This window comes from Leopardus geoffroyi, chromosome B1, assembly GCF_018350155.1.
Source record: "Leopardus geoffroyi isolate Oge1 chromosome B1, O.geoffroyi_Oge1_pat1.0, whole genome shotgun sequence".
Classification (NCBI taxonomy): Eukaryota; Metazoa; Chordata; class Mammalia; order Carnivora; family Felidae; genus Leopardus; species Leopardus geoffroyi.
Window position 1 is genome coordinate 105,987,408 of NC_059327.1, and position 24,850 is coordinate 106,012,257.

Below are 24,850 nucleotides of genomic sequence, written 5' to 3' on the forward strand. Positions count from 1 at the left end.
ACTTCTGAGCCACCCAGGTGCCCCTGAAACTACATTTTTATATATTAATATACTACAAAGTACTGTGCAACATATATGAAATTACACAAATCTTTAGAGACTAAAAATAGAAATGGCAGGCACAAGCCTATTTCCTTTTGAGAATGAAATGTGCTTAATGGATTTGTGAAGAGAGGCTTTTACCAAACAGAAGACATGTACTGACAGAATTTAGGGAAATTATCCTTAACAGCTGATTTCCCTTTGTATTTATGGAGTCATACATTTTTATGATAAAACACAAAGTAAATGAATAGAAGATCTGTATTCAAATATATCATAACATTTTGCTAAGAATGGATAATTTTATTTCTTTAAAAATATGCAGGGAATTAGCTGATTATTAATTTTACCAATTTGTTTTTGAACAGTTTTATAGGTTCTGTTAAAATTATACATATAGGTTTCTCGTGTTGACTTTGTTTAATCATGATACTGTTAATATAATACCAAAATATTTGGAAAAGTTACAGAGTTTTTGGTTATCTCAAAGAACATAGGAAATTCGTGTTTTTACATTTACTCCCAAAGTAGCATCCAAATTAGAGAGGGAGACTCTATGATGATGTGGTTCAACGTGTCTATAATTTTTATAAGTTTCTTTCTGAATTTTTTCTCAACTGTAGAGCAAAGAGATAAAACTGCAATAAGAACTATACAAGATATTAATAAGCAAAAATAAGACTATTCAGCATTTTTTGCTGACAAGAAAAATGACACTAATGCCTTTCACATACCTTTCTCATCAATTCCTTTCTACCAAACACATCAGTTTACAGATGTCACTTTGGTGGCAATCATCATCGGTATTTCTTACAGCAGTTCTTTGGCTTCCCAGACTCTGAAGTAAGTCCACTTATTTATTTTATTTCTTAAAAGACTATTTTTAGAGCAGTTTTAGATATATAACAAAACTGAGCAGAAGGCACACAGAGTTTCTTTATACCCGCATCATGCATAGCCACCACTATTTTCCACATCAGTCACCAGAATGACACTTTTTTATTTTTAACCAAGGACAAACCAACATTGATAAATTGTATTCAGTCAAACTCCATAGTTTACCTTAGAGTTTACTCTTGGTGTTATAAATTCCATAGGTTTGGACAAATGAATAGTGATATATATCCTTCATTATGATATTACACGGAGTATTTTCACTAACCTAAACATTTTGTGCTCTGCATATTCATCTCCCCTCCCCTTGGTTACTGTGGGGTTACTGATCTTTTTACTGTAACCACAGATTTGCTTTTTCAGAGTGTCATATAGTTGGAAACATACTTATGTAGCTTCTTTAGATAATCATTTTTCACTTAGTAACATGTATTTAAAATTGTTCCATGTCTTTTCATGGGTTAACAGCTCATTTTATAAGCACTAAATAATATCCCAGTCATTATTGTCTAGATGTACCCTAGCTTATTCACCTACTGGAGAACACTTTGGTTGCTCCCAAGTACTGGCATTATGAATAAAACTGCTATAACCATTATTGTATAGGTTTTAATGTGGGCATAAGTTTTCAACTCCTTTGGGTAAATGCCAAGGAGGGTGATAGATGGATCTTGTTTAGTGTTGTCAGAGTTTTTCATTTTGGGAGGGTTAGTTTAGTTTTTAGTTAGTTTGCTTAGTTTTATAAGAAACTGCCAAATTGTGTTCCAAAGAAGTGTATTATTTTGCATTCCCACCAGCAATTAATGAGTGTTCCTGTTGTTCCACATCCACTCTAGCACTTGGTGTTGCCAGTGTTCTAATTGTGGCCATTCTAGTAGATTTCTAGTGCTATCTCATTGTTGTAATTTGTATTTCCCTGATAAAATATGATGCAGATCACTTTGCATATGCTTATTTGTCTTCTGTGTATCTTCTTTGGTGAGATTTTGTTAAGGTTATGAGCCCATTTTAAACTAGGTTCTCATTGTTAAGAGTTCTTTGTAATACTTTGGATAATAGTCCTTTAACAAATTTGTCTTTTACAAATATTTTCTCCCCATCTGTGGCTTGTCATCTAATTCTCTTGATATTATCTTTCAGAGAGCAGAAGTTTTTAATTTTAATGAAGTCCAGGTTATCAGTTATTTCTTTCATGGGTTGCTTCTTCGTGTATCTAAAAAGTCATCATCATACCCATGATCATCTAGGTTTGTACTATGTTATCTTCTAGAAGTTTCATAGTTTTGCACTCTACATTTACAGGTATGATCCATTTAAATTTTTTGTAAGTTTATTTATTTTGAGAGAGATAGAGCAAACATATGAGCCGGCCAGAGGAGGGGGTACAGAGAGAGAGGAGAGAGAGAATTCCAAGCAGGCTCCATGCTGTCAGCATGAGCCTGATGCGGGGCCCAATCTCATGAACAACAAGATCATAACCTCAGCCAAGAATTGGATGCTTAACTGACTCAGGCGCCCCATGTATGATCCATTTTGTGTTAATTTTTGTAAAGGGTATGAGGTCTGTGTTTAGAGTATTTAATTTTATTATCATATTTAATTTTAATTTTATTTTGTTTTGTGTTTTATTTTATTCATTTTACTTTATTTATTTTATTTTGTATATTAGTGTCCAGTCATTACCGCACTATACGTTGAAGAGAATATCTTTGCTCTATTGGACTCCCTTTGCGCCTCTGACAAAGATCAGTTGACCATACTTATGTGGATCTGTTTCCGTGTTTTTTACTTTGTTCTTTTGATCCATTTGTCTATTCTTTTTTAAAATGTTTATTTACTGGGGCGCCTGGGTGGCTCAGTCCGTTGGGTGTCCGACTTCGGCTCAGGTCATGATCTCGCAGTTCCTGAGTTCGAGCCCCGCATGGGGCTCTGTGCTGACAGCTCAGAGCCTGGAGCCTGTTTCAGATTCTGTGTCTACCTCTCTCTCTGACCCTCCTCCATTCATGCTCTGTCTCTCTCTGTCTCAAAAATAAATAAACGTTAAAAAAATTTTTTTAAATGTTTATTTACTTATTTTGAGAGAGAGGGCACATGTGAGTGGGGGAGGGGCACAGAGAGAGGGAGAGAGAGAAAATCCCAAGGAGGCTCCACACTGTCAGTGTAGAGCCTAATGTGGAACTTGATCTCATGGTTCATGAGATCATGACCTGAGTTGAAACCAAGAGTCAGACTCTCAGTCAGCTGTGCCCCCTGTTTTTTTTTATTTGCTTGTTTGTTTATTTAAAAGGAATTCACAAATATTTGTTATTTTCTTTTTTATTTTATTTATTTTTATTGCATTTATTTTTTATTTTTATTTTATTTTATTTAGTTTATTTTTTAAATATAATTTATTGTCAAGTTAGCTAACATACAGTGTATACGGTGTGCTCTTGGCTTCGGGAGTAGATTCCCATGATTCTTCACTTACGTGTAACACCCAGTGCTCATCCCAACAAGTGTCCTCCTCCATGCCCGTCACCCATTTTCCCCTCCCCGCCACATCAACCCTCAGTTTGTTCTCTGTATTTAAGAGTCTCCTATGGTTTGCCTCTCTCTCTGTTTGAAACTAGTTTATTCCCCTTACCTTCCCCCATGGTCCTCTGTTAAGTTTCTCAAATTCCACATATGAGTGAAAATATATGATATCTGTCTTTCTCTGACTTATATCACTTAGCATAATACCCTCCAGTTCTGTCCACATTGTTGCAAATGGCAAGATTTCATTCTTTCTCATTGCCAAGTAGTATTCTTGGAAATACTACTTATTTTTATTTTAGAGACAGAGAGGATGCATGAGCTGGGGAGAGGGGTAAAGACAGAAGTAGAGAGAATCTCAAGCAGGGTCAACGCTTAGCACTGGAGCCCAACACAGAGCTTGATCCCACAACACTGGGATCATGACCTGAGCTGAAATCAAGAGTGAGATGCTTAACCGATTAAGCCACTCAGGTGTCCCTCTTTTTAATACTTTATTTGATTCGTTTTGATAATATTTTGTTAAGAATTTTTGCATTTATTGTCATGATAGACATAAGGCTACAGTTTTCTTGATATTCTTTGATTTTGGTATTATGATAATCCTGGCCTCATAGAATGAATTCGGAAGTAATTTCTCTTTTTTCTATTCTCTGAAAGAGACTGTAGACATGGGGCATAATTTTTCTCCTTAAATATTTGGTATAATCCACTAGTCAAAGAATCTGTCCCTGGTACTTTCTGTTTGGAAGCTTATTATTGCTTAAATTTTTAAATAGGATTAGGCCTATTATGATATTCTATTGAGTTATGGCAGACTGCGTCTTTCAAGATATTGGTGTATTTCATCTACGTTATCAAATTTTTCAGTGTAAAGTTGTGTGTTGTATAGCTTTATTTTCCTATTAATATCAATGGGATCTGTACTAATAGCCCCTCTTTCATTTCTGATATTAGTAATTTGTCTCCTCTCTTTTTCCTATTAAGCCTGGCTAGAAGTTTCTTGATTTTAATGATCTTTTCAAATGACTAAGTTTTAGTTCAATTGATTTTCTGTTTTCAATTTTATCTCTAATTCCTATTAGTTCTTTTCTACTATTTTGCTTTTAATTTGCTATTTTTTTCTAGTTTTCTACAGTGGAGACTTAGGTTATTAATTTTATATCTTTCTTCTTTATAATATATGCTCAATACTATAGATTTCCCTCAACTTTTGATAAATTGTTTTTTTTTCCATTTGTATTTAATTCAAAACATTTAAAATTTTCTTTTGAAATTTCTTCTTTGACCCATATGTAATTTGAAGTATATTATTTGATCTTCACATATTTGGGTATTTTCCAGTTATTTTGCTGTTACCAATTTCTAATTTAATTCTATTATGGTTAATAGCAGACATTGTATAATTTGTGTTAAGTTTATTAAGGTGTGATTTATGGCCTAGAATGTAGTCTATCACAGCAAATGTTCCATGTGAGTTTGGGAGAAATGTACATTCTACTATTGGATGAAGTAGTCCATAAATGTCAATTGTACCTATCTGACAGATAGTATCATTGAGTTTGATTATGTCATTATTGATTTTCTGTCTTCCGGATTATGTCCATTTCTTTTTTTTAAATTTTTATTTAAACTTTAGCTAACATACAGTGCAATGTTGGTTTCAGGAGTAGAATTTAGTGATTCATCACTTACATATAACACTCAGTGATCATCACAACAAGTGTTCTCTTTAATACTCATCACCTGTCCAACCCATTACCCACTGACTCCCTCTATTAACCCCCAGTTCTCTATAGTTAAGAGTCTCTGGTGGTTTGTTTCCCTCTCTTCTCTCCCCCATTCCCATATGTTCATCTGTTTTGTTTCTTATGTGCCATATATGACTGAAATCATGTTATTTGTCTTTCTGTTATTGACTTGTTTCACTTAGCATAATGCATTCTAGCTCGATCCATGCCATGTCGTTTCAAATGGCAAGACTTCATTCTTTCTCATGGCTGAGTAATATTTCTTTGTATATATACACCCCATCTTCTTTATCCATTCATCAGTTGATGGATATTTGGGCTTTTCCCACAGTTTGGCTATTGTTGATAATGCTGCTATAAACATCAGGTCCATGTACTCCTTCAATTCTGTATTTTTGTCCACTTTGGGTAAATACCTAATAGTGCAATTACTGGATCATAGGGTAGTTCCATTTTTAGTTTTTTAAGAAATTTACATACTATTTTCCAGAGTGACTACACCAGTTTGCATTCTCACTGACAGTGTAATAAGTTCCCCTTTCTCTGCATCCTCACCAACAACCTACTGTTTACTGTGTTGTTAGTTTTAGCCATTTATTGTTATTTTTTAAATTTATCCTTAAGAGAGAAAACATGAGCAGGGGAGGGGTAGAGAGAGGGAGACAGAGGATCTGAAGTGGGCTCAGTGGTGACAGCAGCTACACTGATTCGGGGCTTGAACTCAGAAATGGCAAGATCATGACCTGTGCCAAAGTTGGACACTCAACCTACTGAGCCACCCAGGCACCTCTATTTTAGCCATTCTGACAGGTGTGAGGTGGTGTCGTATTGTTGTTTTGATCTGTATTTCCCTGATGGTGATTGATGTTGACACACATGATGTTTTCATGTGCCTGTTAGCCATCTGAATGTCTTTAGAAAAGTGTCTAACTATATCTTCTGCACATTTCTTAACTGGGTTGTTTTTTAGGTGTTGAGTTTGATAACTTTATAGATTTTATACTAACCCCTTATCAGATATGTCATTTGCAAATATCTTCTCCAATTCCATAGGTTGTCTTTCAGTTTTGTTGATTGTTTCCTTTGCTGCACAGAAGGTTTTTATCTTAATGAAGTCCCAATAGTTCATTTTTGTTTTGGTTTCCCTTGCCTCTGAAGACATACCTAGTAAGAAGTTGCTATGGTTGATGTAAAAGAGTCTTGATGCTTTAGGATTGTAATGGTTTCTTGTTCCACATTTAGGTCTTTCATCAATTTTGAATTTATTTTTACTTATGGTGTAAGAATGTGGTCCAGTTTCATTCTTCTTCATGTTACTAGTCAGTTTTACCAACACCATTTGTTTAAAAGACTGTCTTTTTTTCCATTAGATATTCTTTCCTGCTTTGTCAAAAACTGGTTGACAATGTAGTTGTGGGCCCATCTCTGGGTTTTGTATTCTGTTCCATTGGCGTAAGCATCTGTAATTGCACCAGTACCATACTGTCTTGATGACTACAGTTTTGTAATACATTTTCAATCCCAGAATCGTGATTTTGTTTTTTGTTTTGCTTTGTTTTGTTTTCTTCTTTTCAGAATTGCTTTGGCTACTTGAGGTCTTTTATGGTTATATACAAATTTTAGTATTGTTTGTTCTAGTTCTGTGAAAAATGCTGATGATGTTTTGATAGGGATTGCATTAAATACATACATTGCTTTGGGTAATATGGATATTTTAACAATATTCTTCCAATCCATAAGCATGGAATGTTTTTCTATTTCTTTGTGTCATCATGAGTTTCTTTTATAAGTATTCTAAAATTTTCAGAGAATAGATCTTCTACCTCTTTGGTTAGGTTTAGTCCTAGGTATCTTATGGTTTTTGGCGCAACTGTAAATAAAATTCATTCCTTGATTTCTCTTTCTGCTGCTTCATTATTGGTGTACAGAAATGCAACGGATTTCTGTATGTTGATTTTGTATCCTGCAACTTTACTGAATTCATGTATCTTTAACAAAATAGAAAAGAATATCCGATGGAAACAAGACAGTCTCCTTAACAAATGGTGTTGGGGGGGGTGTGCACGTGGGTGGCTCAGTCAGTTAAGTGCCTGACTTCAGCTCAGGTTATGATCTCATGGTTTGTGTGTTCGAGCCCCGTGTTCAGGCTCTATATAGATAGCTCAGAGCCTGGAGCCTGCTTTGCATTCTGTGACACCCTCTCTCTCTGCCCCTCTCCCACTTGTGCTTGCTCTCTCTCTCTCTCTCTTTCTCTCTCAAAAAGAAATAAGCATAAAAAAAAAAACAATTGGTGTTTGGGAAACTGGAAAAACATGCAGAAGAATGAAACCAGACCACTTTTCTTACACCAAAAATAAAATCAAAATGGATGAAAAATCTAAATGTGATACAGGAAACCATTTAAATCCTAGAGGATAATACAGGCAGCAACATCTTTGACATCAGCTATAGCAACTTCTTACTAGATTTGTCTCCAGAGGCAAGGGAAACAAAAGCAAAAATTAACTATCAGGACTTCATCAAGATAAAAAGCTTCTATACATCAAAGGAAACCATCAACAGAACTAAAAGACAACTGACAGAATGGGAGAATATATTTGCAAATCACATATCTGATAAGGAGTTAGTATCCAAAATTTATAAAGAACTTACAAACTCAACACCTAAAAAACCATAACCCGGGTAAGAAATGGGCAGAAGACATGAATAGATGCTTTTCCAAAAAAGACATTCAGATGGCCAACAGACCATCATATGAAAAGAGCCAACAGATTCAGATGGCCAACAGAGCATCATATGAAAAGATGCTAAACATCACTCATCATCAGAGAAATACAAATCAAAACCATGATGAGATATCACTTCATGTCTGTCAGAATGAGTAAAATTCACAACACAGGAAACAGTAGATGTTGGTGAGGATGCAGAGAAAGGGGAACCCTCTTATAATGTTAGTGGGAATGAAAACTGGTGCAGCTACTCTGAAAAACAGTATGAAGGTTCCTCAAAAAGTTAAAAATAGAACTACCCTATGATCCATCAACTGCACTACTAAGTGTTTACCCAAAGGATACAAAAATACTGATTTTTGAAGAGGCACAAGTATCCTGATGTTATGGCAGCATTATTAGCAATAGCCAAACTTTGAGGAGAGCCCAAATGTCCATCGACTGATGAATGGATAAAGATGGTGTGTGTGTGTGTGTGTGTGTGTGTGTGTGTGTGTGTGTGTATGTATATATATGTATATGTATGTGTATATGTATATATATATGTGTGTATATGTATATATATATGTGTATGTATATGTATATGTACATATATGTACATATACATATATGTATATGTATATATATGTGTGTGTATACACACACACACACACACACACACACCCCATATATGTATGTGGGAATATTACTCAGCCATCAAAAAGAATGAAATCTTGGGGCACCTGGGTGGCTCAGTTGGTTAAGCATCTGACTTTGGCTCAGGTCATGACATCATGGTCCATGAGTTTGAGCCCCACGTCGGGCTCTGTGCTGACAGCTCAGAGCCTGGAGCCTGCTTCGGATTCTGTGTCTCCCTCTCTCTCTCTCTCTCTCTCAAAAATAAATAAACATTAAAAAAATAAAAAAAAAAAGAATGAAATCTTGCCATTTGCAATGGCATGGATGTAACTAGAGTGTATTATGCCAAGTGACATAAGTCAATCAGAGAAAGACAAATACCATGATTTCACTCATATGTGGAATTTAAGAAACAATGGGTAAAGAAGGTAAAGAAATAAACAGGGTAAAGAAATAAAAGAGAGAGGGAGGAAAAAATCATAAGAGACTCTCAACTATAGAAGAAAAAGCTGAGGTTTTCTGGAGGGGAGGTTCACAGAGGTATGGACTAAATGGGTGATAGGTATTAATGAGGGAATTTGTGATGAGCACTACCTGTTATATGTACATCCTGAATCACTAAATTCTATTTCTGAAACTAATTACATTGTGTGTTAAGTAAGTAGAATTTAAATAAAAACTTGAACCATTAAACACAAAGATGGTTGGGGACTTACGGGTGGATATTATCATTGAATGAAAATAGATTGTAGTCTGTTAGTATATAGTAGACCGTAGATATTTGAGATCCGGATAAAGATTTAATCTATGCAAGAGAGAAAGATCAGATGAAGGCAGAGCTCACTTATAAAGGGTGTGGGGGTATTTCTTTTTTTTTTTTTCTTTTTTTTTTAAATTTTTTTTTCAACGTTTATTTATTTTTGGGACAGAGAGAGACAGAGCATGAACGGGGGAGGGGCAGAGAGAGAGGGAGACACAGAATCAGAAGCAGGCTCCAGGCTCTGAGCCATCAGCCCAGAGCCTGACGCGGGGCTTGAACTCATGGACCGCGAGATCGTGACCTGGCTGAAGTCGGACGCTTAACCGACTGCGCCACCCAGGCGCCCTGGTATTTCTAAAGATACGATATTGTGGTCACACACCCAAACAAAGGAAAACATCCAATTTCTTGGTAAGATTTAAGATTTGAGAACTACTAGTGATAATAATGATGCTAACATGCTAAGTCTAAGACTCTTTACCACGAATGACAATAGGCCCAAAAGGTAAGTTAAAGTTCATTCTACGTGAGCAAATCAAAGGCCTTATCTATCTTTCTCTGAAGAGAAAGGTAGAATTTAAACCTGGTAAAATTTAATACCTAACAGGTGTTAAAAAACACATGCCAATTGTTTTAGGGCATTCTCTGCTTCATACCAAACCGGCTTTAGCAGCACAGCTACAAGGCACATAAACTTTACCTGCTGTTTAGAAACTTCCCACTGAGCTTATTAATCATGAATTTATATTTTAATACAAAAAGTAAATTTTCTTCTTATAAAATAGATATTTATTCAGAATAACTCTTTTGAACTCTGCTTGTGTCTTCATTTAGAAAGTAGGTTCTCACATGCCTTTCTTCCCACTAGACTTTAAAAGTAAATATTCCATATTTGGGTTTCATGTAGTTTAATTATATAATATATAGACTTTCCTGCTATTGTAAAGAAATACATTTATTTCACATGTGTGTCTTTGTATACATGTACCTTTGCTCACATATATATTCACATGCTATGTTTTAACAATTACACATTTAAGATCTTGTTTTATAGACTTTTAGTATGAGACTTTTGTAAGAGCACATTCTTGATTATGGTGAAAACCATTCATCTGCATTCGTCTTCATGTAAGACCAGAATAATAGTGTATTATTAATACAAAATAAAATGTCAATTAACACCTATGCATAGCATGTGCAGGTGCTTTTCAAAGATCTTTACCTATTTTGATTCTGTCAAACCTTACCATAATCTAAAAAAGAGATTATTATTTAGTGTATTTTCACATATGGGAACTGTGGCACAAAGAGACTAAATAACTTGACCAAGGTAATTTTGATGGTAATTATGGAGTCAGGATTTGAACGTACGAACCTTAATTTTTTAATCTGTCTGCTTTCTAGTACACTACATTGTCTCCCCACTGTGAATTAGATAGATCCCTAAGATATAATATCAGGAATAGATGAATATAAAAGTTTTACTTTTAATTAACTTTGAATAAAGAAAGTTTCAAAAGTGAGCTTTTTTGCATTTTGGAAAGAGGATCCTCTCTACAACCAGCAGGAGGTATGAAGTGAGGGCTCTATAAAATCCCACTTGCTCATCTTAGACTTGAGTGCAGTGATTTGGGACAAATTGTTTCAAAGTTCATTATATTTCCTTTTTGATTTTACTGGGATTCATAATTCCTAAACTGGTATTTAGAAACAGCAAATATTTAGCAGACAAAAACATATACATGCATGTTTCAGTAGAGTGTTAAGGACTGAACAAGGGAAATATATAGCCGGGGAAAATGAGTCTCTGGTAGTATCAGGAAGAGTGCATAGAAGCAATCAGAAAGGTAGGCAAAGATATTCCAAAACCAAAAAGAGCCTTTAGAAAGGCTCCGACTCAATTTCCATTGCTAGGTTGCTGGTCATAGTTGCTCTCAAATAAGTTTTTGTCTTTTCTCTGCTCTAGTATGAATTGCTAGATGCTAACCTCCGCAACATATCCCAAGCTCCTTTGCTCAATGGCTCTGATTAATGTTGCAGGGAGAGACTGGAGGGTACAGAAAAACAAAGACCCATAGCATATCTTCCCCATTGCTGTTTTGTTTTGTTTTGTTTTGTTTTGTTTTGTTTTGTTTTGTTTTGTTTGTCTCTTTGTCACTGGCAAAAGCTATACTTCTTTGCTTCTAATTCCTATGGAAGCTCTTCTTCTGTTTTAACAGTTCTTAACCTAATGGCTTAGACTCCAGAGCTCTGGTAAACCTATGGATGGGAATGGGTTCCTTTTCTTGCTAAACTCTGGATTGTCTTACCATGTCTCATTGTTCACACTTTTAGCTCATCTAAAAACTTTGTAACCATTCTCCATAACAAGCAAATTTCCTACATTGAAATTTCTGGTCTGGGCTTTGTTTTCCTTACTAATCTCTAATTGATACAATATATTTGGGTAAATAACCCGGATAGGAGTTAAAAGAAACTAACCTGTTGTTTTCAGGTGCTTATGGAAATTCTAGGTATTATAATTTATTAAACGTGTGGTTTGGCTCATTAAATAGGTCTGGAAATCAGAAGTGAGGGCAGCATAGAAATTAAAAAAAGAAATAATTACTATCATATTGTGAATAAAATTACCTAGAAGCAAAGCATAGAGGAGAAAGTGGCTGAGAGTAGATGTTTCAAAAGAATCAAAGAGTAAGCAAACAAAGGATTGGTATGGAAGACTGAGGAGGACACAAGAGAAAGGTGACAACAGTGCATACATATGTATGTATATATTTAACAGCATAAAGTATTTAGAGAACTCCAGTGGAGATAGGACTGAAATTTTTCCACTAAGTTCTAGAGAAATATTCTAAAATGGGAGACCTATTTTTTTTTTTTTTGAGAAGAAGGAGTTACTAAAATAGTTAAAGTGTTAAGGATTGAAAAAACATGGTATATATTCAGAATTTCTCAGTTTTTTGAGCATAATATTAGATAAGGCCAATTGTAGCAATGATACAGATTGGATTGACTCTTTAAGGTGCAAAAAGGAGGGTTGTTGAAATTTCTGAAGTGGATCAGAAGACCAAACATGGATCCAGAATATGAGACGAGGAAGGAGTTAATAAATAGCAAGGGATAAACTGTTGGTCCAATGGGCTAAGTATCATTAGGGTATAGAAAATGAAGTGTTTTATTATCTTAAAAAGGAAGACGATGGCACTGCTCATGACTGACATAGGTGAAGCCATTACTGAAGATTGGTGCAAGAGAAATATCCTTTTTTAAATTTTTTTTATGTTTATTCATTTTTGAGAGACAGAGGCAAATCGTGAGTGAGGGAGGGGCAGGAAGAGGGAGACACAGAATCCGAAGCAGGCTCCAGGCTCTGAGCTGTCAGCATAGAGCCTGATTTGGGGATGGAACCCACGAATTGTGAGATCATGACCTGAGCCGGTTGGATACACAACTGACTGAGCCACTCAGGTGCCCCAAGGAAAATATCTTTTAATGACAAGGAGATGTATAGGACAAGGGGATGTGTAACACCACTTATGTAGAGGTTGAAAATGAAGGATTGAAGGATAGTTTATTTATGATGGATTGGGGGATTCAGGGACCACAGTGGTATGGGTTGTGAGAAATATTAATAGTGGAATGATGAATTTGTGGGCAAAATATGTAGAGTAGTATCAAAAAGACAAAGTGTGACTTATAGTCATGACTGCATTTTTTAAAATTTAAATTCAAGTTAGTTAATATACAGTGTAGCCTTGGCTTCAGGAGTAGAACCCAGTGATTCATCTCTTACATATGACACCCAATGCTCATCCCAAAAAGTGCCCTCTTAATGCCCATCACCCATTTAACCCATCCCCCCACTGACCTCCCCTCAGTTTGTTCTCTGCATTTTAGGGTCTCTTGTGGTTTGCCTCCCTCTATGTTTTTATCTTAATTTTCCTTCCCTTCCCCTATGTTCCTCTGTTGTGTTTCTCAAATTCCACATATGAATTAAATCATATGATATCTATCTTTCTCTGACTGACTTATTTCATTTAACATAATCCACTCTAGTTCCATTCATGTTATTGCAAATGGACCAGATTTTATTCTTTTTCATCACCAAGTAGTATTCCATTACATATATATGTATATGTGTATATATATGTATATGTGTATATATATATATACATCGACTCCTGAATGGATAAAGAATATATATATATATATACACATATATACTACATATATTTACATATATGTACATATATACATATGTATATATATGTAGTATATATGTGTATATATATATATATATATTCTTTATCCATTCAGGAGTCAATGGACATATATATGTATATGTGTATATATATGTATATGTGTATATATATATATACATCGATATACATTATCCATTCAGGAGTCAATGGACATATATATGTATATGTGTATATATATGTATATGTGTATATATATATATACATCGACTCCTGAATGGATAAAGAATATATATATATATACACATATATACTACATATATTTACATATATGTACATATATACATATGTATATATATGTAGTATATATGTGTATATATATATATATATATTCTTTATCCATTCAGGAGTCAATGGACATTTGGGCTGTTGCCATAGTTTGGACATAAAATCAATGTACAGAAATCAGTTGTGTTTCCATACACCAATAATGAAGCAGCAGAAAGAGATATCAAGGAATTGATCCCATTTACAATTGCACCAAAAACCATTAAGATACCTAGGAATAACCCTATTCAAAGAAGTAAAAATCTATATGTGAAAACTGAAGAAAGCTTATGAAAGTAATTGAAGAAGACAAAGAAATGGAAAACCATTCCAGGCTCATGGATTAGAAGAACAGATATTGTTAAAATGTCTATATTATCCAAAGCAATCTACACATTCAATGCAATCCCTATTAAAACAACACCATCATTCTTCATAGAGCTAGAAAAAGCAATCCTAAAATTTGTATGGAACTACAAAAGACCTGAACAGCCAAAGTAATGTTGAAAAAGAAAACCAAAGCTGGAGGCATCATAATTCCAGATTTTAAGCTACATTACCAGCTGTAGTCATCAAGACAGTATGGTATTGGCACAAAAACAGACACATAGATCAATGGAATAGAATATAGCACCCAGAAATGGATTCACAAATATGTAGTTAACTAATATTTGACAAATCATGAAAGAGTATATAATGGAAAAAAGACAGTATCTTCACCAAATGGTGCTGGGAGGATTGGACAGTGACATGTAGAAGAATGAAACTGGACCATTCTCTTACACCATACACAAAAATAAATTCAAAATGGATGAAAGACCTAAATGTGAGACAGGAAACCATCAAAATCCTACAGGAGGAAACATACAACAAACTCTTTGATCTATGCCACAGCAACTTCTTAATTGACATGTCTCTGGAGGCAAGGGAAATAAAAGAAAAAATGAACTGTTGGGACCTCATCAAGATAAAAAGCTTCTGCACAGTGAAAGAAGCAGTCAACAAAACTAAAAGGTAACCAACATGATGGAAGAGGATTTTTGCAAACGACATATTTGATAAAGAGTTAGCATCCAAAATTTATAAAGAACTTGTCAAACTAAACACCCCAAAAAACAAACCAGTGAAGAAATGGGCAGAAGACATGAGTAGACACTTTTCCAAAGACATCCAGAGGGCTAACAGACACATGAAAAGATGCTCAACATCACTCATCATCAGAGAAATACAATCAAAACCAACTGAGATACCACCTCACACCTGTCAGAATGGCTAAAATTAACAACTCAGGAAACAATAGTTGTTGGTGAGCATGTCGAGAAAGAGGAACACTTTTGCACTGTTGGTGGGAATGCAAACTGTTACAGCCACTCTGGAAACCAGTATGGAGGTCCCTCAAAAAATTATAAATAGAACAACCCTATGATCCAGCAATTTTATTACTAGGTATTTATCCAAAGGATACAAAAATGCTTATTTGAAGGAGCACATACACTCCAATGTTTACAGCAGCACTATCAACAATAGTCACGATTGCATTTTATCTCCATTCTGGTAATTCTAAGCTGTTCCAAGTTACCAAACACCCCAGGACTCTCTCCACTGCTTCTATGTAATATGGAGGCTTGGGGAACTCTGTGGTCTTTAAAATTATCCATATTGATTTTTCATTTACTTATATACACATATAGTATACACACATATATGTGTACGCATGTCTATATGTTTGTATGTGCTATGTCAACCTGTCTCAGCCATTCTAGAAGGCTTTAAAGAGAACTAGGTATATTTTTGGATTAGGTACTTAGACAGCTAAGAGTGAAATTTTAGGGAGAAGGTGTTAGCAAGAACTTTTCTGTGTCAGTTTTGTTTCCTGTATGGTTTATCAAAAAAAAAAAAAAAGTGTTATCTTACCTAAAATGTTTGTAAGCAAACATACACTAGAAAAGAGAAAATACATCAATTATGAATTCTGAAACTCCATGTGACAGTGTGATTCAGGAAAAGAACAAAATAAAAACCCCTAATTACAATATAAGATTATCTATAGGACATTTTGGTGACTTCTGACTTTTGATGATAACTTGGTGATTCTCTTATACATCTTTTAATCGACTTGTCTTCTTTTTGCTAAGTGTCTATTGAGAAGGCCTACTCACCAAACCAAAATCTATTTAATTAGGAAACACTAAAGACAAAAATATTATTAACCTTTCCAAAAATTCATTGAAAAAGCTTTTGAATTATAGGCTTGAATCATTTTACATTAACATTCCCTTCCACTAACAAATATAAATGACATTTGGCAGAGTTTCAGAAGAACCACCAAAGCTTAAATCAAACATTTGGAGAATCTAGTTATGCAAGTGATTCCTAAACTGTGCAATAAGTTATCTGCATTGCTTCTAAGAAAACATTCCAAGCAATGTTTGAAAGAAAATAAAATCCTAATCTTTTATGGTTCCACTGCAGTGAGTTCCAGGAAGAAAAATTAAGCACAGGATTTAATTCTTCTACATGAATAGTTTACCCTAGTGTGTGTTATGTATGTAGTTAGCCGGGTGCAAAAGCACAGGTGTCTTCTGGTTGAAACAACTCTGTGCACTTTTTTCCAGGAATCTCTCGTGCCTCTTAGGTGTGAGCTCATATTTGCTGTAAACAAAAACAAAATCTCTTGAAGCTTCACAAATTTTTTTTTCTTCTAGTGGAAAGGAGAAAAAGAGTTCTGCCAAGTCCTTTTTAGATCTTGTGATAGAAAATAACAAACCTAAAAATATAAGAAGCATGAACCTGAGGAGAGATACACTTACCAGTTCTTGCTTTTATTTTTTTCTAACTATACTATTTTTTCCTACATTAGATAAATTTACTTGTGATTTATAGAGGGTGTCTATGCTTGCTACAGTATGGAAAAATGAAAACAGAAATTAAAGAGGAAAAAGAGGAAGAAAATGGAAAGAAAAAGAAAATGTACTAATACTTTGTATACTAGGTAGTATGCTAGACATTATTGTAAATATTTTAGTCTGCAATTTTCTAAAATTTTTACTAAGTCCACCATAATTCACATGGGAAAAATGTTCTCACTGAATTTATTTTAAATGTTAACCATGTGAAAAATAGAGTTAAAAAAAAACAGAGTGAAAAAACAAAACAGAATAATGATCCTAAATTTCCCTTTTTGGAGGTTATTAGAAATAGTATCAATGCCTCTGGATTGCTGGATGAATTTCTGAAAATTTTCAAAAAGATGGTAGAAATTTTGGGAGAAAGGAATGTAAATAAATATCATGCATTACAGTCTTCTTGTCGGTGCTTGAATTCCTTTTATATTCTAGATTAATGTTCATCAGCTGTACATTTCCTGTGGCTTCCAAAGCAAATTACTACAAACTTGATGGATTAAAATAACACTGCTTTATTCGGTTTTTGTTCTGGTGACCAAAAGTCCAAAATCCAGTTATTAGCAGAGAAACACTCCCTATAGAAGCTCTAGGGGCAAATTCTCCCCGTGCTTCTGGATTTTAGTGGTTGCCAGCTTCCTTGGCTTGGAACCACCACACTCCAATTTTTGCTTTCATTTTCATATCACCTTCTTTTCTATGCCTGTCTTCTCTTCTGTGTGTCTCTTATAAGGACCCTTGTTATTTAGATTTAGGGCCAACCTAGATAATCTGATCTGGGTCTTCTCATTTCAAGATCCTTAACTTAATTACATCTGCAAAGATTACTTTTCCAAATAAGGTAACTTTCATAGTTTGATTAGGATGTAGACAAGACTTCTGGGATTACCAATTAGCCTACTATATCTACCATCTGTAATGCTTCTGGAAAAGAGAACTATTTTTTGAGATGATTTGCTTAGGCTATGACACCTGGCTTTATTTCTTTGAGCTTAAATCTACTTCCCTAAAGTTTCATCATTATGATTCCAGTTCTGCCTTTGGGGCTCCATAAAATGAGAATACTCTTTGTTTACAACATACTTCTCCAAATATTTGCAAATTGCTATAATTTACCTTGAAAATGATTTTGATTAACATTTTGACATTCCTGAATTCTATTTCCTTAATTTCTGTTTTTTTTTTCTTTCTTTTTCCTGTTTCTGATAAGCCATTCTGTCTCTTTTAAGACTGACTGGAAGCCTACTAATAGATACAACTGAGTGTTTTATCATCATAATAATCATAAAATGCCACAGTGCATGGTAAATAATATATTTACTAAATATAGAAAATAATACATTGTCTCTTGTGGTACATTATTCAGTTTCAAGGTTTATAGAAACATCAAGCTAAACACTATGCTATTTCCCCAGACAGCTTGAATTTAGAGAATTAAAAAAAAAAAAACAAAACAACTTACTGCTATTTCTTCTATTTGTCCTAAACTTTGGTAATTCATAGTAGGTGTCATTCCTATTGTCTCAAGAGTTAATAAAATTCAAACAAAATTTTAAATTTTATTCTAAAAAAATCACATTGAGTGATCTTAGAGGCAGTGCAAAGTGACAGATAAGTTTGATATTCTGTGCGGGTGAGGGAACGGAACACTAAAGGAAAAACACAAAAGCACACACAGGAAAGTTGATCTCAAATAGAGTGACAAAGTGTGTTGATATAAATTTGAAGGGAATAATTTAGAAGTGTTAAAAATTATTTGCTGAAATATACTATTGTTATTGTTAATTCCATTTTAATTATTCCTTTTTTAAGTCTATTTAACATTTTTTAAATGTTTATTCATTTTTGAGAGAGAAAGAGATAGAGCATGAGTGGGGGAAGGACAGGGAGAGAAGGAGACACAGAATCCAAAACAGGCTCCAGGCTCTGAGCTGTCAGCACAGAGCCTGGGGTAGGGCTTGAACCCACAAACCATGAGACCATGACCTGAGCTGAAGTGGGATGCTAAACCGACTGAGCCACCCAGACGCCCCAGTCTATGTTTTTTTAATTAATTAATTTATTTTGAGATAGAGAAAGGCAGTGAGAGAGGGATAGAGAATTCCAAGTAGACTTCATGCTGTCAGCACAGAACCCAATGCAGGGCTTAATCTCAGTGACTGTGAGATCACCTTAGTCAATTTGTTTTGATTAATGATAAATGTAAACTATAATTTAGGTTTTAAAAAATATAAGAACTGCCAAATTATTGACACCTTAAAGTATATTAGAAGTAATTCCAGAATCTTGCATTTTCTGAGGGCTGAATCACTATTATCAACAATACAGTTTCACAAATATTCTCTTATTTCATGTTAAAATATGGGCAAAAAAATACCTCAAGTGAACTCAAATAGTTTCTCCTTAGTTGCAACAGAAAGGACCACGAAATACATTGTGCACTGGAAATAAGAACATGTGCAACATTGCCAATTTCATTTCCAACCTTCTTTACCAACATATATTTTACATTCATATCATAAACTTTGTCTTCTGGAAGCAATTAATAACATTGTAAAACTAGGTGAACAAATGGCCTTGTTCCTAAGGAACAAGTGGTTCCTAAGGAATTTGGTCTGACAGACTATACAACTTATTGAAGTTCTGGGTGTTAAACACAGAGAAGGGGATAATGAGTCAAAAAATACAATTGAATTACTTATGTAAAGTCCAAAACTGTGTTCCTGACCAGTAGATAGCTTTCTTCCAAGTGGTGATGAAGAAACAGAGGTAATTATTTTCTCCTATACTACATATTTTCCACCACTGGCTTCCAGGTTCTCTATGCTTTTCTATAAGCCAAGGATAAAGAACATGAAGAGTCAGAGGGTGCACATTTTATAAGCTAGGCCTGGAGTGGGGTATGATATATGCACTCCCATTCCATTGACTAGAATTTAGTGACATACTCATACTTAATGGGTAGAGAATTTGTGAAATATTATCTTTTGTTAACAAACAAGAGAAATTGGGTTTAGAGAAGAAGTACCAAGTCTCTGCCATACCAGGGAAAATCTTCATTAAAAAATACCATTTAAACTAAATTTCTTGATTTTCCTGAGTATTGTAATACAGATAGTGAAATTTATTATTTAGGAATTATGAATATAATTTATGGAGCTCATAACAAAGTGAAAAATTGGGACCCCTTGTTCACAAAGCAGAAAAAGTACCACTAAATATACTAAAATATAAAGTGTTTTTACTTTAAAAATATTATATTACTTATAAACATAGTTGGGAGTAATAGTGATATATGGTTTTAATAGTATATCTTATATCTGATAAACCCTCCTGGAGGAGAAAATTACTGGACAAATGTATAAAATAATTCTTATAAGGGATTAGGACAGCAACCCAAACAGGCAGGAAGTCTTGAGGGACCATGATCCCTGAAAGAAGGAAGCCTATAAGATTATTCTGTATTCAGATTTTTTCCCAGAGGGCATTATAAAAGTTGTGGTTTAGGGAAATTGTGCTCAATCAGAAAACTACAGGGTCAAGAAACACCAGAGCACAGACTGTTCAGGGCTTCCCAAGAAGCTAGGTCATGAGAGACAAAAATCCAGGGAGAAGGAATTTCCAGGGCATACACAGGACATGCATTCCAGGAAACAAAGCATGAAATGGTAACTGGCAAGCTGAAGAGTTAGTTCAGCAGAGATTTCAGTAGCAGTGTGATACTGAAGTGAGAGAGTGGATTTCAAGCCCGTCATGGTGACAGTACTTCAGAAAATACTTGACACTTTCAGCTGAGACAGTGGAAAGGCCATAACATGTGAATGACAGTCACTCACCACTAGGTTGTGCTCTGTTGCAATACAGTATACAGTATGATATTTATACTATGTATGAGCTACTCTATGGACAGGTCCATATGGCAAGGTACTGAGCATGGCATCCAGCCAATAGCCAGTGAAGAAATGAGGCCTCACACAAGAGCCCACAAGGAACTGAATTCGCCAACAATTGCATGAGTAAGCATGGAAGTGGATCCTTCACCACTTAAACCTTAGAAAAACTGCTACTCTGCTGACTTCTTGGTTTTTGCCTTTGAGACCCTCTGAAACAGAAGGTCCAGCTAAGCCATTCTCAGATTTTTGGCTTATTAGAACTTTGAGCTAATAAATGTTGTTTAAACAAGTATGTTTTGAAGTAATATTAAGTTGTAATAGATAATAAATAGATGGATAACAGTAATAGATAACTAAGGTGGCTATAATATAAATGTAAAAATGAAATAGACCAGCTTAACCAATCCTCAAATCCAGCCTGGAGAATAAAAAATACTCTGCTGGCATCTATCTGCCCCAAATAACATTAACCAGAGCCTCTATAGTTTTTAATACACAATGTTTAGCATCTGTTCAAAATTTATGAAGCATGATAAAATCAGGGGCAAATGACTGACAAACAAGAGGGGGAAAAAGCAGAGTAGATCATAAAAAAACCAAAAATTGATTCAGAACTCAGAATAATCACACAATGACTTTAAAATAATCAAGGAGGGAGTATATAAAGCATGCAATGTGTCTATAAAGCATGTAATAGAATTTTAAAATATAATTTTGAGCTCTAAATGCACATTTTATTATTAATCTTTCATTTCAATATATTTGTGAGAGAAAAAGCAAATGAAGCCCAAAGATATAGAACCCAATAAATAGTAAAAAGTAGCATAAAAAGGCAATGAGATATATGTTAAACATCAAATACTTTTAGAATTTGATTCTATGAAAATTTTATATTGGCAACTCCCTAGCAAGTCTTATCAAGAAAAACAGATAACATAAATTATCAGTATCAGAACAACACAACATCAAACCAGATCCTACAAAGTGTATTATGACTAAGGTATATCAGTAAAGTTAACATTTTGAAATAATGAACAAATCCTTAAAATACATAGCTCATCAGAATTGGCATTAGAATAAACACATAATCTGAATGGTCCTATTAAATAAATTGGATCTGTAATTAATAATTTACTTGCACATATATGAACATGCATACATCTATTTTTTAAGCTCAGACGTTTCACAAGAAGTCTTCCAAATACTTAGGAAAGGACTTACAGCAATCTTACACAGATTCTTCCAAATAATAAAATTGGAAGAATTCCCCAAATTGTTTTCTGATTCCACAATAATCTTGACAACAAACTTGATGAAAAAGGAAATTATAAATTAATATCTCCATAAACACATGCATAAAAACCTAAACAAATATCTGTAAATCCAATTCCTAATTCAAAGTGGTATATAAAAACATTTATAGGTAATAACCAAGCAAGTACTATTTAATGAATGTAAAGTTGATTTACTATTGAAAAATCAATGAAGTAATCACATTAACAGTTTAAAAACTAGATAGATAGATATCAATAGACATTGAAAGAGAAATGGAAGAAGAAATTATATTGATTGGTACGTTAAAGATTTTGAAAATATTAATTTTCCCCAAATTATTCAATAGGCTTAATGCAATTACTAATAAGATCTCAGAAGACACTTTTGTGAATGAAAGCTGATTCTAATATGTATATAGAAATGCAAATGACCAAGAATAGACAAGGCAGTCTTGAAGCAGAAAAGCTTCAGAACTTACATCACCTGAAATTAATGGCTTAGAAATTGATAATGTGGTAATGATTTAAGGATACATAAATTGATCTATGGAACAGAATATAGAATCCAGACTTAGACCAACATATATACAATGACCTGATTAATGAAAGGACTTCACTGAAGTTTATTGAAGCAGAGGATATTCTTCATAATAAATTGTGCTGGGTTTATGGAATACCTATTTGGAATAAATTAATTTTTTCAAGTTTTTATTCAAATTCCAGTTAACATACAGTGTAATATTAGTTTCTGGTGTAGTATTCAGTGGTTCATCCCTTACATCCAACAACACCCAATGGTCATCACAGCAAATGCCCTCCTCAATACCCATCACCCATTTAATCCATCTCCCCACCCACCTCTTCTCCAGCAACCTTCAATTTGTTCTCTAGAATTAGAGTCTGTTTTCTGATTTGCCTTCCTTTTTTTTTCCCCTATGTTCATCTGTTTTGTTTCTTAAACTCCACATGAGTGAAGTTATATGGTATTTGTCTTTCTCTGACTGACTTGTTTGCTTAGCATAATACGTCCCAGCCCCAACCATGTCATTGCAAATGGCAAGATTTCCTTCCTTTTTATTTTTTATGCAATATTCCATTCCATACACACACACACACACACCACATCTTTTTTATCCATTCATCAGTTGATGGACATTTGGGCTCTTTCTATAATTTGGCTATTGTTGATAATAGTACTATAAATATTGAGGTTCATATATCACTTAAATTCAGTATTTTTGTATCCTTTGAGTATGGAAGAATATTAATTTTGACTCATTAACTAGAAACTTGGGTTTCAGCTGCTTCAGTTTAACTAGAACTACATAAGGTAGAACAACTTGAAATGGAAAAAATATATTCCTCCTAAGCAGAAGTGCTAGATAAGGAGTTTTCTAATTATGAAATATTAGAGAGAAGGGACAAATTAAAGTTTTGGAATACACACACACACACACACACCACATCATCTTTATCCATTCATCTATCAGTGGATACTTGGGTTGTTTCCATATTTTGGCTATTATAAAAATTGTTGCAATAAACAGGGATGCATATTTCTTTTGAATTAGTTTTTTTTTTTCATTTTCTTTTGGTAAATACACAGTAGTGGAATTATTGGGTCATGTGCTATTTCTATTTTTAATTTTTTGAGGACTCTCCATATTGTTTTCCACAATGGTCACACCAGTTCACATTCCTACCAATAGTCCTCAGGGGTTCTCTTTTCTCCACGTTCTCACCAACTCTTGTTATTTTTTGTCCTTTTGATACTAGCCATTCTTACTCATGTGGTTTTGATTTGCATTTCTCTGATAGTTAGTAATAAGCGTCTAGTCATGTGTTTGTTGGCCATCTGTATCTTTTTTTAAGAGAGAGAAAGAGAGCACAAGCAGGGGAGAAGGGCCAAGGGAGGGAGGGAGAGAGAGAGGGAGAGAGAAAATCCCACGCAGGTTCCAGGCTTAGTGTGGAGCCTGATGCAGGGCTCATCCCACAACCCTGGGATCATGACCTGAGCCGAAACCAAGAGTCTGTCGCTCAACTGACTTAGCCACCCAAGCACCTTTGTATTGTCTTCTTTGGAAAAATTTCTATTCAGCTTCTGTGGCCATTTTTTAAATTGAATTATTGTTTTCTTGGTGTTTATTTGCATAAGTTCTTTATATGTTTTGGATATTAGCTCCTTATCAAATATATCCCTTGTAAATATCTTTTCCCATTCACTAGGTTGCCTTTTTGTTTTGCTGATGGAATTATTTGCTGTGCAAAAACTTTTTTTACTTTGCTGTATTCCCATCACTTATTTTGTTTTTGTTTCCCTTGCTTGAATATATTGCTAAGGCTGATGCCCAAGAGATTACTGCCTATGTTCTCTTCTAGGAGATATATGGCTTTAGGTCTCATATTTAATTTTTTAATCCATTTTGAGTTTATTTTTATGATAATATAAGAAAGTGCTCTAGTTTTATTCTTTTGCATATAAATGTCCAGCTTTCCCAGCACGATTTATTGAAGAGGCTGTCTTTTTCCCATTGTATGTTCTTGACTTTTTGTCATAGATTAAGTGACCATATATAACTGTGGATTTACTTCTGGGCTCACTATCTAGTTCCATTGATCTATGTGTCTGTTTTTGTGCCAGTATTATACTGTTTTGATTACTACATCTTTATAGTATACCTTGAAATCTGTGATTGTGACACTTTTGACATTGTCTTTTGTAAGATAGCTTTGGCTATTCATTTTTTGTGGTTCCAAATAAATTTTAGGATATTTTATTATATTTATATGAAGTATGTAACTAGTATTTTGATAAGGATTGTATTGAATCTATGGATTGCTTTGGGAAGTATGGACATTTTTAAGATATTAATTTTTCCAATCAGTGAGTATAGTATATCTTTCCATTTGTTTGTGTCATCTTCAATTTTCTTTATCAGTGTT